Here is a 15,590-nt window from a genome sequence, read left to right on the forward strand (position 1 = left end):
GACTTATAAATAGCTTCGGGATTCATTTTTAGATTGTGGGATTGAGTTAAATCATCATGGAATTCATTTTGCTTAATCATAGGACTAACTTGGAAGACATTCGAATTAAAATTATTTAATTGAATTCAATCCCACATTTAGGAATTATGAAAATTTTCTAAATTATTCTCTGCACGACTTTACGAATTTGGAAATATTTTTAACTTTTACAGATATTGGGATTGATTTCTTAAGCATTTTAAGATTGTTTTTCATCCCATAGTGGTATTTAGTTAAAAAAAAAAATATTTTGGGATTAATTCGATTCGCTTGTGGGATTCATTTTACTTAATCATAAGATAAACTTGGAAGATATAAGATGAGATCATATTAAGACCTTTTTCGCTGCTTTTAATTTTTATTCGCTGCAACTATTCGGGAATACGGAAAAACGTTTCGGGAATGATTTCTGTGTCTATCCTCTCCATGGTGATGAACTTCAACATCCAATCTTGTCCACCAATCGCAGTGCAAACCTAGTGTAATGATATAAGTACCTTACGTTTTTCTGACTTAATTATTCTACACCTGATGAAGGGGACATCGTATTCCCGAAATGTTCTATAGTGAATAAAAATTGAAAAAAGCAAAAAAGGTCTTAATCCGTTCTCACCAGATATATTGCACTCCACCAGACTTGGAAGATATTCTAATTGAAATTATTTACTTGAATTGAATCCCACGTTTAGGAATTATGAATTGATAGATAGATAGATAAATTTATTCATCAACAATGCTTTTCGAAGTACAGTTTCGTTTCACTGAGATCCCGTGCAATTCTTAGCGTCCACCGCCGTCTTAGCGTTGGTGACCAACCTCCAGAGCAAAACGGTGGAAAAGCTCTTTCTCAGGTTGTATATGCCAGTCATGTAAAAACATGTTTGAACTTTTTTCTTTTCTGAATACACAAAATTCCAAGGTAAAAGAGAAAAAATAAAACAGAAGATCTTGCTCCGTTGAAACTGCACTGCTTTGCAGCATTGTGAGAGGTTAAAAATAGCTAGCTCTTACTGAGCTGTAAGCCATTTGGAAAAAAAAAACGCAGAGAAAAAACAAAAAAAAAAATATTGCCTATGAAAAAAAAGAAAATGCATCAGGGAGGCTCCGCTCCACGACCATCCCACCAGACCCGCAAGTAGATGGTCCCAGGAACGATTGTTCTCAATTGTTCAATTGTTCGGTTGTTCAATTGTTCTAAATTGTTCCCTCTACAACTTCACAAATTAAGAAATATTTTTAGATTTTTACGTTTAGGGATTAAGTTTTCACAGTATGTTAAAATTGTTTTCTTTCATTAGTGGGATTGAGTTAAAAAAAATATTTTGGGATTTATTATATTTTATGGTATTCATTTTACTTAATCATGAAAAGACTTGGAAGATATTCGAACTAATATTATGCAATTAAATTGAATCCACAACTTCACAAATTACTCAATATGAAACTACATTACTCATGAAATTTATGTAAAAAACACTTTTTAAATTAATATCAATCATTTAATATAATTTTCAGATATTTTATCTAAAATTCTTAACAATTCATTTTCGTGTAAAAAAATTGTAACGACGTAATTTGATTGAGTTAAAAAATTGCTTTGGGATTCATACCAAGTTATAGTGGGATTGATTTTTTAGAATACTTTAAAATTGTTTTATCCCTTAGGTAAGATTTGGTTAAAGAATATTGTGGGATTTATTCAATTCTCTCAATTTCCTTGTGGGATTCATTTTACTTAATCATAAAATAAACTTACTAGATTTTCTATTCGAAATTATGTATTTGAATTGAATCCCACATACAAAAATTATGAATTTTGCTAAATTTTCTGTGTTTGCAACTTTACAAATTACGAAATATAAACTAATGAGATTGATAGCAAAAGCAATTTTTAAATTGCTATCAATGACTTAATACAATTTTCAGATATTTAATCTGACACTCTTTATAATTTCTTTTCGTATTGAAAAAAGTTGTAAGGAAATAATGGGATTGAATTTAAAATATAAGGAAGTGTTGGGATTCGTATTAAGTTATAGTGGGATTGTCTTTTGAGGTATTGTGGTGTTGATTGTATCCCTTCACGGGTAAATTTTAAACATATTTTTATGTTAATTAATTTATTTTGTGGGATTCATTTTATCACATTATAAAGCTGAATTACAGACAATTTTCGTATTGAGAATGTGCATTAAATTCAATCCCAAAATTGTCTACTCAAGATACTTGAAAATTTTTTTGGATTAATTTTAAAATAATGTTTTGGGATTCATTTAGGTTATAGTGAGATTGAGTTCTAAAGCATTTTGGAAATTATTTGTTTTGTGGGATTCGTTTAATTGTGTTACAAAACTGAGTTATAGACCTTACATATTGAAATTGCAAATTAAATTCAATCGCAAAAATGACAATTTAAGACACTCAATATTTTTAGGATTAATTTAAAAAAAACTCTTTTGGGATTCATTAAGGATACAGAGGGATTGAGTTCTAAAGCAATTTGGAATTTATTGGTTTTGTGGAATTCGTTTCATCGCGTTACGTAACTGAGTTATAGACAATTTACATATTGAAATTGTGAATTAAATTCAATCCCAAAAATGCCGATTTAAGACACTCAACATTTTTAGGATTAATTTAAAAATAATGTTTTGGGATTCATGTTGGACCTTAGTGGGATTGTGTTTTAAGCGTGTTGGAATATATTTACTTTGTGACATCAATCAGAAATACTTTTCCGATTGAAACCAGGAATTGGATTCGATCCCAAAATTCTTAATAAAGGATGATCGAAAATATTTCTCTGCACAACTTTACAAATTACAAAATAAAGACTGGATCGACTAATTTGTTCCAAAGTTTATTTCATTTTTTTACAAACAATAAGCTTATCGTTGTTTTTATCGAGGAAACGTCTTAATTTCTTAAGAGTGCTTTATCTCAAATCTTTTGCCTAATGATAGTCTGTCTGTTACCAACTCTGACCTGAGCATTTCAATTACGTCTAAACTCTGAGCCTAAACACACTATTTCTGTCTGAGCTTTCTTATTTCTTCCAATTTACAACTCTCAACGTTTCGGTACTTTTGTTGTACATTCTAACATCAAATTGGCAATTTTGCTTACTTCACCAAATTCACTTAACAGTTCCACTCTTGGTCAAAAAATGTGAATGGAAAGAATTGGTGAAAAAAATCAACCTTCCAAAAAGCCCCACAATTATTCATGCTTGAACATTTTAAAGTGTAACATCAAGAAGAAGGGAAATATATGACTTTTTCGCTTTAATAACCACCCATTGAAGATGTTTATCTGCTGGATAAATGCGTTTCTATTCTTTGCATTTAAATTGAACAATAAAATTGCCACTGTAGCATGTTCAAGTGGCCAAATACCATTGACATTTACCCTATTTTCCTCCATGCTCCGCATTTTCCCCCCAATCTCCAACTATTTTCCTCCCATCGCATTGAATATTCACCCACCAGTTACAATTTCCATATTAATGGTAAATTGCTGGCCAAAGAACTCAAATTCCAACCCACTTAAGTTTCTTCCCTTAACCCCATGAGAGCTCACGAAGAGGAAATAAAGATGGCTTATGTTCAAGTAATGCAAGAGATAGCAAGAAATATAGGTCACGAACGTTGATGCATTTGAACAGGAAGAGATCGACATCAAGCCTTGGTGTAGAGATATGTAATAAAACACACGCAAATTTTAGTGATACTCCCGTTATGGCATCACCAAGAAAGAATTCTTCCATCTCAAAGAAACCACCAAAAGAAAGAGCCAGAGAAAAATGTGTGAATTGAATACCACAAGTCTTTCGATATTCTCCATAGGAAGATCTTCCGAGAAGTGATGTTAAATTACAAGACTTGGTTAAGTAAATAATCAAGTAATCTGGCTCACTTACGTATAAAATTGTAATTTATGTAAAATTCTAAAAATCGACTATGATACACCGAGTGTTCGATGACAAATTCCCCAAATTTTAAATTCAAGTTAAGGAAGTGCTTTATGGGAGCACATACAGCTTTACTTCGTGGCGCATATGTGTTTCTCGCATGAAGTATACGGGTAAATCTAAAATTCACTATATACTGGCACTCATTCCACTAAGAACACCGTGAAGCTTCAAATTAATTAAACTAATCATTATTAAAAGAGTTCAATTATTTTGAATTAAATTATTTGTCTATTTTTAAATGAAAATTAATAATTTTTCATATCAATAATGCCGTATTACAAGTGGGACTCATTTTCGAATTTTACAAGAATTCTTTCATGGTATTCTTGGGATTCATGAATATTTTTTCAGCATATTTGAAACTCGTTAGGTAAAAATTACTTGGTATTCATCAGATTCTTCAATATGTTTTTGGAATTCCGAATCATACTTTATTTGCCATGATGCTACAAAATTTCTTAATATTTTTCCTTACAAAAATATCAATTATATATTCCTTATAAATTTTGTCTTTAAGGACCAAAACCTTCAATCTTTCGACACCAATCCGTCAATCTTTCGACAAATCAAAGCTTATAAAACCAGTCGAGAACTATTTTTATTTTTAGTACATGTCTGTACTAAACTAAATGATTCCATAAATTAAAAATCTAAAATTTAAATTGTAAAAATTGGTATTAATTATTTAGAAATTATTGAACAGTCCTTAAATTGCGTAGAATCGTGAGCGATATACTCATATTTTTGAATATACTGAAAGATAATGAAGCTTAAAAAGAATAAGTACAAAGTGTTGTTCTCAGTATTATGGATGAGACATTCAATAATTTAATTTACTTCTGGTTGTTCATTATATCTGACACAAAATATCTATCAATTAGTACAGATGTGTGCTAAATATTTATTTCCTCCTAAGTGTATTTTTTTGATTTTTTTTTTTCTAAATGTAATAGGGTAAAATGAGGTAATTTGGAACCACTTATAATTTGGGACATTCGAGATTTTCTCACTGTGTCAGATGAGCAAAGAGAAAACAACGACCGCGCAATAAAAGAAAAAGACGATTAAGAAGAACAGAAACAGCTTTTCATCCTTTTGAATCTCTAAAACAGTGAGAAATCTCAAATGTCCTAAATGGTTCCAAATTACCCCATTTTACCCTAGCCCCATAATTAGGGAATTTTATTGTGTATGTGACTTTAAATTCTATTTCTTTGACTGCAATAGGGCTATTAAAGAATAAATGTTGTGTTGAGAGAATAATTAGATCAAAATTCATCAATTAATTTGGAAAGCCAAAACATAATGAGTAAAACCTTCTCCTGAGGCAAAATAATTTAAGAAGGTAATGGAAGAACATTGCTTTTAATCTATCACAATAATACCGAGGTTTAGATGTAATCTCATTTCGTGATTTGTGGCTGTTAACAAATTCCCAAAAAAAAAAAAGTAATAAGTGCCATGTTTCATTTCTCTTATTTTTGCTCTTTATTTGGTAATCATAAAGCTTGAAAAACTTTCCCCTAATTACAATGAGTTAGCACACAGAAATAAATTATTCAGGGAAATTTGACCAAGTTCGGACTTTGTAATTTATATTAAACTGAAATTGTAATTATTTTGAAAATTCATAAGGCATTGAGGTTTGACAAACTTGCATGGAAATCCCTTGAATCACATGTGAGATATTCATGGTAAAACCATCATTAGAATACCTTCTTAATCCCCCCAGAGCTTGTCTAAGAATCTAAGGAAGTATTTGAGTTTTGCGTACACAGATTTCTACTCAACATGTGCGATAATTCCATGTTCTACATAATATTACTTGGAATTTCTAGCGAAACATTTTGTCTTACAGAGTCTTAAGATTCCTAATCTCATTCCAAAAGCCTGTCAAGTTTAATTCGGAAATGTTCCCTCTTTTAATTTCTGGAAACATCTGTTTGCTCTCAAAATTATTGCAAATTTGCCGCAACAGAGCCCCTTCTATGAGAAAATTAACTCAATTTTCCTCCAAATTGCTCCGAGGCCAGAGAAACCACCCCTCACAAAGGGGTTAAAAATGCTCAATTTAGCGGAAAATGATTTAAATTGTCTCATTCGGGTGCCTTTCCTGTGGATTTGTTAATTCTGCATCAAACATAAATCATAAAATAAACTTTAATGAGTGGGAAAAAAACATAAAAGTTTTCTTGTATAATCATCATTAACATTTTTTTGTGCGACTATCCATTGTGATGCCATCAAGCACATGTATATAGTTGTTGTTTGAAAAAGCTTTACATGTAAAAAAATAGCATGAGAACAAATCCTCCCACTGATATCTTCGTGGCGGAAGAAATGATTTTACCATGCATTGCATAAGTATTTCTAATACTGATTTGTTTATTTGTAACTTTAAATGTGGTACATATATAAGTTACAGAATTTGAAGTAGAATATGAAATAATTTAATAAAAATATTTTTGGAAGATGTATTTTTAAAGACTAAAATAAAGCAGAGACGACTTAACGTGATTTCCAAAATAATGATTGGATTGCATTTCCATCAGTTTCTCACTAAGCCGTCTCTCAGCTGAATCCCTAAAGTGGTCTTCAGAATAGATCTAGCGAATAGATCTAGCTATGATGGCAACGAGAAAGAGAAGATCACAAATAAACACAAGCCTTATACGGGCTTCTAGGTCTAATGACCCGAATCACCCGAATGGACTTCAGCTAGTCGTCGAAAATATTTAGCCTGTAAAATTTGTCAACTGAGGCACCACCGAAATGGGGTAGCACCGAACACCAAACACTACTTCTTATTTCTAAACTACTTGGACTATATCGACCACTTATCCAGTGAATAAGTATCCCTATATTGTGTATAAATTCCTACAAGTCTTGTCCTCTGAAGTCTAATATCTGATCAAAAAGTCGCAGTGTTTGATGCTTCCGTGTTCGGTGATGCCTCAGTTTCCACTAAATGAAACTGTTACACGCTGAAGGATTAACATCTTAGATTTGAGGTACCTTGCTTAAATTTCCACTACCTAATGCCTTATATGGGCTTCAAACCTAATGTGCTAGAACACTTATAAACAAAATAATGATTAGACTACATTTCCCATTTGTTTCTCATTAATCCGTCTCTGTGCTTAAGCGGCTTAAGCCATAAGTTTGTCTAGGTCTAGGGAATAAGGCTTAGCCATATGGCCCAACTGCTCCAATTTCATATCAAACAATATTTTTTGGAAAAAAGTTAACTTAAGATTAGATTATTAAGGACGAATGACCCATTAGATTCTAAAAAAGCAATATAATTAGTTACTCTCAAGGTTACTCTTTAGGATTTTAAGTCACTCGGGAATTGGGCTAAACCTCTAGTCTTAAGATCATCTTAGAGTTAAATTTTAGAAGCTGAATATTCTTAAGGATAGCCTGAGTAACTATCAGTTAAGTCGAGATTCTTTACAAAAATTTTGACAAAGATGGAAGTGGGGTACCTATGAATTAGGGCACATTAAAGATAATGTTTTCCTTACGTGTATTTTGGATGGAACTTGACCTTCCCATGATATAATTTGGCTCCACACAAGGGCTTACTCAAGATCGAAAATTTGTGTCTATATTCCGTTTATTCCATAGAAGAATTCCATTAGAATTTACTATTCAATTGTAATATTAAACATTGAAAAATTAAACATTAAAAATTAAGCACTAAAAAAATAAAAATATAAAAGTATAGAACTTAAAATAATTAAAACTACTTAGATTTATTTCACAATATAAGTTCATTTTCACACAAGACGCTTCTACTGTTTTGAAATGTTTGTTGTTAGATTTTATGAGCTTTCCAAAGAACTGAAAATCATTGAATTTGTAATAAAAATCAGTAAGAGATAAAAATCGATAAAATATACAAAAGGCCTTGCGCCACATCTAATTTTAAGAATCTTCAAAATAGGATTAAGAAAGAAGAAATATAGGATAAGAAAGTTTTAAAAAAAATTGGAAGGTGCTTTTAATTTCTTTTCCTTAAGACAAAAGAAGCTAAAAAGCTTTAGAAATCGATTAAATCGGATTATGTGCTGCTTGAACCGCTTAAAATTATCAAAATCGGATTACTATAAGATTTATTCTGATTTTTCAAGCATATTAAGCCTGAAGCCCTTTTTGTCTGTAAGAACATCATTTTGTGATCCTCAAACTTAAAAATAAAAGCCTGGAATTCTACTGAGACGACTGGGACCATTGAAAATTGTTTTTGTACTCTTCGTCTAAATCAGATAAAACCGTATAAATCGACACAATGATTTCTTAGAAAAACAGACCGTAAGTGGATTCCTTTTCCTTTTATTGATTTTTAAATAAGTTCAAAATCACAATAATTGGGCTTATTTTTACAAATTTTCGAGAATCAATATTCACAAAATATTCACAATTTTATATGGGAAGAAGAAAATATTCGAATATTTCCCTAAATATTCACGATATTCGCAATATTCAGGAAATATTCGCGATATTCGCAATATTCATGAAATATTCGCGATATTCACGAATTTTGAAAAGTATTCATTATTACCAATACATTATTTGTAATAAGTTTGTATTTGATTTTGTGTTTAAATTTCAACCAAACTCATTTCAAGTAAGCACTGGTAAAATGGAACAAATGTCTTGTGAAAAGTGTGACAGTCCTTACACGAAAATAAGAAAGAACTACAAAAAAGGTAAATATATGATAAAATTCCCTTTACTTTTGATTTAATTTTGATAATCGAGTTATTTTAATAAAGTCTATACTAGTGAGTATACTAAGCGCTATGCAAAATTTCAAATAATTTTTCTGAGTTTTGGAAATAATGCCTTAAATTCAAAATATAAAAAAGTATCTCAAACATACCGGCTGCCCCTACATTTTGATTAAGTTGTAGGTCTGTCTATCACATTACCCTAATATTGTCAGTACTAATGCAATCGATCTGCCTTGGGGCTTCTTAACTTATATTTGCTTTTTATCTCCTTCTATTATTAGAAAATAAATTGTTGACTTGTGAAAGTTCTCATTATAAACCTTTCATAAGACGATTATAAAACTTTTCCGGAACTTAAATTTCATAAACGCATTGTATTTGCTACTTAAGAGTCACATTGAGCTTTTTTATAGGTTCAAAAGCGGTTTACCAAAAGACATCTTCTTGGATTTATTTAATTCGCTCGTTTTACCTCGGAGTTTAATTAAGAGAAAACATCTAATGAAAATGCGATTGTCACAGCCAAAAATTATGTGCAAAAATATGCGGAAGTGGGTGTTTTTTCATCATCCGCAGAAGATGAAAAGATCTTAAGTTGGTGAGGAGAAATTGAGCATTAGATGGTGAAGAAGTAATCACCCAGGTAAACATTGACATTTGGAATTTGAAAACCGGTTTTGTGCCAACTCAAGAACTTGGAGAATATCTTAAGACAATTCCCCTGGTGGATACCGTCACTCTTCGGAGATATTTAGCAAAATCCCCAGAGGATTTCTCAGCAGAATAAAATCAGCTGAAATAAGATATCGGTCGGAATTTGCCTCCTGACAGACATATTGCATAAGGTATGAGAAATCCAGGTGAGAAAAAAATATCAGAGTAAAAAGAGAAGAATGTTGAATGGAAATGAGGAGAACCTGATGGAGGGAACAATGAAGAATTCTCACATTATACTTTCATGATTGAGACTTTTGTATGTGTGTGAAATTGTTGCAGCATTCGCCCAATTCTCCATCATCATGGTCACACAGAGAATTAAATTGGAGAAGGTGAACCCTGGGAGAGGCAATTGGAATGGACTAGAGCACTTCTTTTTTTCCTAGTGCTACATTGTACCAATCCCCAGACGAAACAAGGAATCAAACCAAAACAAAATTCCCCACAAAAAAATCATAATACTCACTCTCTCTCTGGACTATAAGGGAAGATATCCAATTAATCGTATCCTAATTCTGCATTCAAGAATACGGAATATCACACAGAAAAAAAAACTCCACAGTAATTAATGGATAATTGAGTTTGGGGATTATTCAATACACTCAATTGCACTGCTAATCCGCACAAGTTGTGAATTGTGAACTAATTCCACCGAAGCACACATTCCAGGTGAAATAGCGAATTCTGGTGAATGTGGAATTCCGCCCAATCACTGTACCACTCAATTGGACATTCTAACACTAATTCCCACGCCTAATCCACTCGGATACTAATCCACTCTGGGTTAATGACACTTTTTCGGATGCACTCTGTGCAGATTTTGTGTACAATTTTCTCATTCAATCTGCACCTCACGCACGCGCTCTCAATCCCGCAAGATCACCGAAGCAACTGAAACTGACGTCCACCAGACGTCATCCACTCTGGAGACTTGAGATCAAATGCGGAGTTGCCAGACGAGAAAGTCTCCAAGACTCTGGCCAAGAGATCACTCAACGAGCGTTACGATATGAATTTTGAAAAGTAACTGACAAATTTGGGATCGAAATGGGAAATTAATGGAATTTAGCATTTCCAAGTGAAATTAGATAAAAATATACCACCAGAAATTAATAAACTTTAGTTTAATTAAAAAGAAGCTAGATTTGCGGCTCACAAGAGGTTTTTCTAATGAAAAAGACTTCCTTGCTTGCTTAGAAAGTTCCAAACTTTAACCAAACATTCTCATGAACTTAATTAAAGTGCTCATTCAAAGGACAATGGGCAAAAGAAGTACAGTGGTGCGTCTACCAATGAGACCTACAGTGGCGACAAGATAAATAGCACAGTTTCGGACACTGTACTTTATGCTTTATTTTTAGAAAAATTATGCTTTTAAATGATGAAACTTATAATAATAAATGAACTTGTGTATAATTACATTTTGAGTATGAAGAGAAAACCTGAAAGTTCTATCAAGAAATTTAGTACAGTAAAAAAAAATTCTTTAAATGGCACATATTAAGAGAACAATATAAATAGCATACCTTATAAGAAGTTTTAGTTTTCGGCTTCTACTGCAATTAACAACTTACGAATTCTATTTGAAAATTAAATTTGGATTAATCAGTATTTAGTTAAGTAACTCTTGGAAAAAGTAAGCGGTGGATAACGGAGGATCAATAAGGAAATCAGGGGTGGAATGATAACTTTACGACACTTTCGAATCGATAGTATCGATGAAGCTATATCTGTTAGATTAAGTGAATGTCGACTTTTTACGCATTGGTGGACCATTCATTACGACATTCTTAAAAGAATGTGATTGTTGATAAATATCAATATTATTTACAGGAAGTGTAGTCATCGTTTAAGTTTTTCAGAATCGACAGTCGATAGTATCGAAAATAAGTTATCATGTCACCCCAGGATTTGGCACTATTCTAATGGGATCGTATTTTATGTAGTCTGGATATCTACATAAAACTATTCCAAATTAGTCACATTCGAGAGATTTATCTTGTGGTCAATCTTTTGCTTTAAATTCAACAGGATTGAGGACCTTAGACCGTTCCGGCCATTCCAGAAGGTCAATTTTGTTCTGAATGAACCACTTTTAAAAACTCTTGGCAGTGTGATTGGGATAATTAGCTTGATTAAAAATTAAAAACCAAAAGCAAATTCTATTCGATTTTGAAGCACTAGTCTTGACCAAAGATATCCTTGTAAACAAATTGGTTTACATTGCCTGATATTCCATATACAGACCATACGCCACTTCGCAAAAAGTAATCCCATATTATAAAATTACCACCGCTAAGTTTTACGTTCTTAATTATGTATCAAGGACAAAATTCTTGACTTTTGGGACATCTAATATTTTGTTATGTCATATCCAATTACATACAGGTCCTTATGCATATGCTCTTTAACAAAAATCAAACAACAGGTACGGTATCGTTTGAATACTAACTCTGTACGTCTGGCAACAGTTCTAAACCGGGTATTTTTACATAACTGACTTTTAGTAATGCTCACATGAGTTACTCCTTCAAATTTTATTCAATTTATTACTTTATTTTTTGGTATTGCAGCAAAAGAATTCAATTTTACTATACGAACAATGGCAGAATATTCTATAGAAGTTGTTATTCTTTCTCGAAATTTTCAAGCTTTTTGTGTGATTTTTAAGTTTTATCACAAAAAATTATTGAATTATTGGTTCTCTTTCTTAAACAATAAAATTTATAAAAAAGTTTCTTAGTTATCCTAAACTTTCTTACGTAAAGCCCTGAACATCTGAACCAAAGACTTTATTTACATAATTTTTCAGTTCTCATAAATTTATTTTACGAGAATTTGTGGCATTAATACCTACAAATGATCAAAAATACACCAATATAATGAATTTTAAAATAAAGTAAATTTCAGGTAATATTTTCAGAGAAAAATTAAGGTGTGCTATTTAAATTGTCCGTACGAATTATACCTAAACTCACAAAATGACAAAAACACATTGGGCATTATATTTTCTAAATAATAAATCATGATCAGTAATAAAGATTGATACCTATTATATCATAAAACATCAAAATAGGAAAATCGCTGAAGGTGTGCTATTTATCTTGTCGCCACTGTAATATCATTTGATAGGCATTTGTAAAGGTGGCAACTTTCGTTACGGAGCAAAGTTCTAAACCATGGGGGAAAAGTTCTAGAGCACGGGGTAACTCATACTGAGGAACCCTCGTCAATTGTTCGATAAACTTTGCATCGCGAAACCCAAAAAACCCAATTTCTGCATCGCGAAACCCGAGAAAGCAGAAACCCTTGTCAAAAATAATAGAAATGAGTTACACCTTTTCTAGATCACAAAAACTATTTTCGTAGAAAAAACTGTATTTATACTGTATTATTTATTTATTATTTATTTATTTATTTATTTTTATTATTTTATTATTTTATTTATTTATTTATTTAAACTGTATTTATACTGTATTTTATTTAAAAAAAAAAACATAGGTAAATTGAAACAAAAAACTCATTAAATGACTGCATATTCTCGAAATGGACATAAAAGCATATATCTTTACAATGCATAGCATGCGTAGGAGGACATTAAAACATGATGGCGCAAAGTCAAAACTTTAAACCTTATATCTCAGAAATTTATCAACCGAATTTAATCAATTAATACTCAATCGAAAAGCCTCGAAAAATCCTGCAAAATGACGGTATAGATAAGTTCACAATTCAACCACAAGGGACGCTCCAGATCATCAAAGTTTTCAAACACGAAAAGTGTTAAGTTTTGAAACTATTCTACCGATTTTAATGATCTTATAGTATGTCTGTTCTCTGAGGCCTTCTAACTTTTTTTTTGACTGAAGAGCCTTCCATAAACCTTGTTCCCATGCCGAATTTCAGATTTCTACCTTTTCCTGAAAAGGAGTTACAGTGGAAAAAGTCCTCATTTTGCATGGGGACTGCTAGAAGTAGTCGAGAAGGAAGCGTATATACACACGGTTAAACAGCCTTCCATTGCCCTTGATCCCATGCCAAGTTTCAGCTTTCTACTTCTTCTCAGAGAAGAGTTATAATGAAAAAAGTCGACATTTTTTTATTTTACCTGGAGGAAAATCACTTTGAAAAATTCGCAAACTAACTATAGATTCGTGTTCAGGATATCCAAATTATACAGCAAATACACACTAATGCATTAATTTCGGAAAGTAAATCGATGAAAATTGATATCTCCTGAATGGCAAATATTTTAAAAACAGGGCACAAAATTTCAATATATTTTATTGTCTATATTCCTTGCTCGAATTCTTTAAAACCTTTAACGTTTATTGAGGTCCATGAAGGCAATCTATGATAAAAATTTGGAGCCTCGGTCTCTTTTTTCTTGGAAGATATCGAATTTTAAAATTTTAGAATTGACATATTTTGCCCCAGTCTCCCCTATCCATGGATAAATAGCTAAAGTTTTACCCTGTTTAAATACCGAATTTCATCGTCATCGGTATAGCCGATCTTGAGTAATTCGATGTCAAAATAGAGTAGTATTTTTTCGAAACGATAAAGGCATTTTTAAAAGGACTCCCAGCGAATATCGTCCTGGAGTCTCGGCAGTTTTTCAATCTTTATCATTATCTATAAAATGCGCCTTGTATCATCTGTGGACGCCACACAGACTAACTCCCATACATTTTTGCCCATTGTCCTTTATAAAGAAAATAATATTCATTATCCCAGCTATTTTTTATGAGACAACATCAAAGATTAAAATTGTTCTGTCTATTCTAAATATCTCTTACTTATACCTTTTAATCTAAAACTGATTGAGAACTCATAGAAACATCGCAATTTTCTCTTTTTTTACTCTTTGAAATACAAAAAATTATCATTTCATGTCAATAAATTTACAGATTGATTAGTAAAAAACTCTTTTTTCTGATAAAAAAATAAAATGCCAACAAAAATTCATTAGGGGATAGACGGGTCAAAAAAATGAAAAAAGCCTTTTTCTGAAATTATCATTCTAAAATTTAAAGAATTTTCGTAAGTTCGAGCATTCTACAAAACTAGAGGAAAGTAGGGCATCTTTTAAAGTGGGGCACCTTTGAAATTGGGATATTTCTGCTATGTTTACATGGAACTGAACCATATCATAATGTAATTTAGCTTCTTAATCCGTTTGAGCAGATAAATAATGTCACAATAAGGCTTAATTTTGTTTAAAAAAAAAGGTGGAAAATCCCAATTTCAAAGCTGCCCTACTTCCCCTAGAACACTTTGCCGCTCTATTTATGTTTTTTTATAGTTTATATTTATCTCAAATTTACTATTTCGATTTAATAAAGTTTTTTGTTCAATTTATTGCCGAAAATATTTGTTGTTTTATCCATTTTATCGACAAAATTGCATTTAATGCAAACAAAATTATTGTTATGAACCATACATTTATTTAGTGCAAAACATGAATTACTGATTAGACCAGGGGCATGACATTTCCTATGTTTCCTAATGTGTTTCTAGCGTGCCGAAAAAACTTTGGAGTTCATTCGGTGTTTTCTGTCATTGTGGAATGAATTAGCAAAAAATACAAATACAAAATAAAAGCCAATTTGATATGGAATGGGCAACCGAAAATCCCAAATTGGTAACCTACGTAGTTTCGGAGACATCTTGTGAAATGTGTACGGAAACCGTAAAAAATTTACACTATAACTGGTTGCATTTTTCAGAGCTAATGTCACCCCCCTGGATTAGACAGTGTGAGAAAAATAACAGTATTCCGTTTTTGAACTAAAATATGATTTTCTTACGAAAATCTACTGAGTAATCTGATTCTTTATATTCAGTTACACACTTTATAAGCACATGACGATAATTATCGTAAAATAAAAAAAAAACACACAATTTTTTTAAAGTATTAACATTTAAGGATTGACTTATATAGCTCCATTAAAGAAAAATTTACAACCCAGGATGAATTATTAGTCGTATTCAGGCAGGATACATCACCTTTAAGCCTTTAAAGTCAAATAGTGATATACAATTAATGACTTATTGTAGTACTTTATTTACATTTTCTTTTATTAGAGAATTGAAATAAAATAATTGCAATTATAAACTAA

At 31.5% G+C, this 15,590-nt stretch overlaps 1 protein-coding gene across 2 annotated transcripts in view; it reads right to left on the reverse strand.

Moving 5' to 3' along the window:
* Positions 1–15,590, reverse strand: part of LOC129806103 (cadherin-87A) — a 167,575-nt gene that overhangs the window by 136,072 nt on the left and 15,913 nt on the right. Inside the window, exon 1 of one of the 2 annotated variants that reach the window (XM_055854458.1) lies at positions 9,935–9,998. The exons of the other annotated variant lie outside the window; for it this stretch is intronic. The gene's annotated coding sequence lies outside the window, so the exon portion shown is untranslated. Of the gene's footprint in view, positions 1–9,934; positions 9,999–15,590 lie in introns of those variants that run through there. 2 annotated transcript variants of the gene reach the window in all.

Source organism: Phlebotomus papatasi, chromosome 3 (genome assembly GCF_024763615.1).
Source record: "Phlebotomus papatasi isolate M1 chromosome 3, Ppap_2.1, whole genome shotgun sequence".
Taxonomy (NCBI): Eukaryota; Metazoa; Arthropoda; class Insecta; order Diptera; family Psychodidae; genus Phlebotomus; species Phlebotomus papatasi.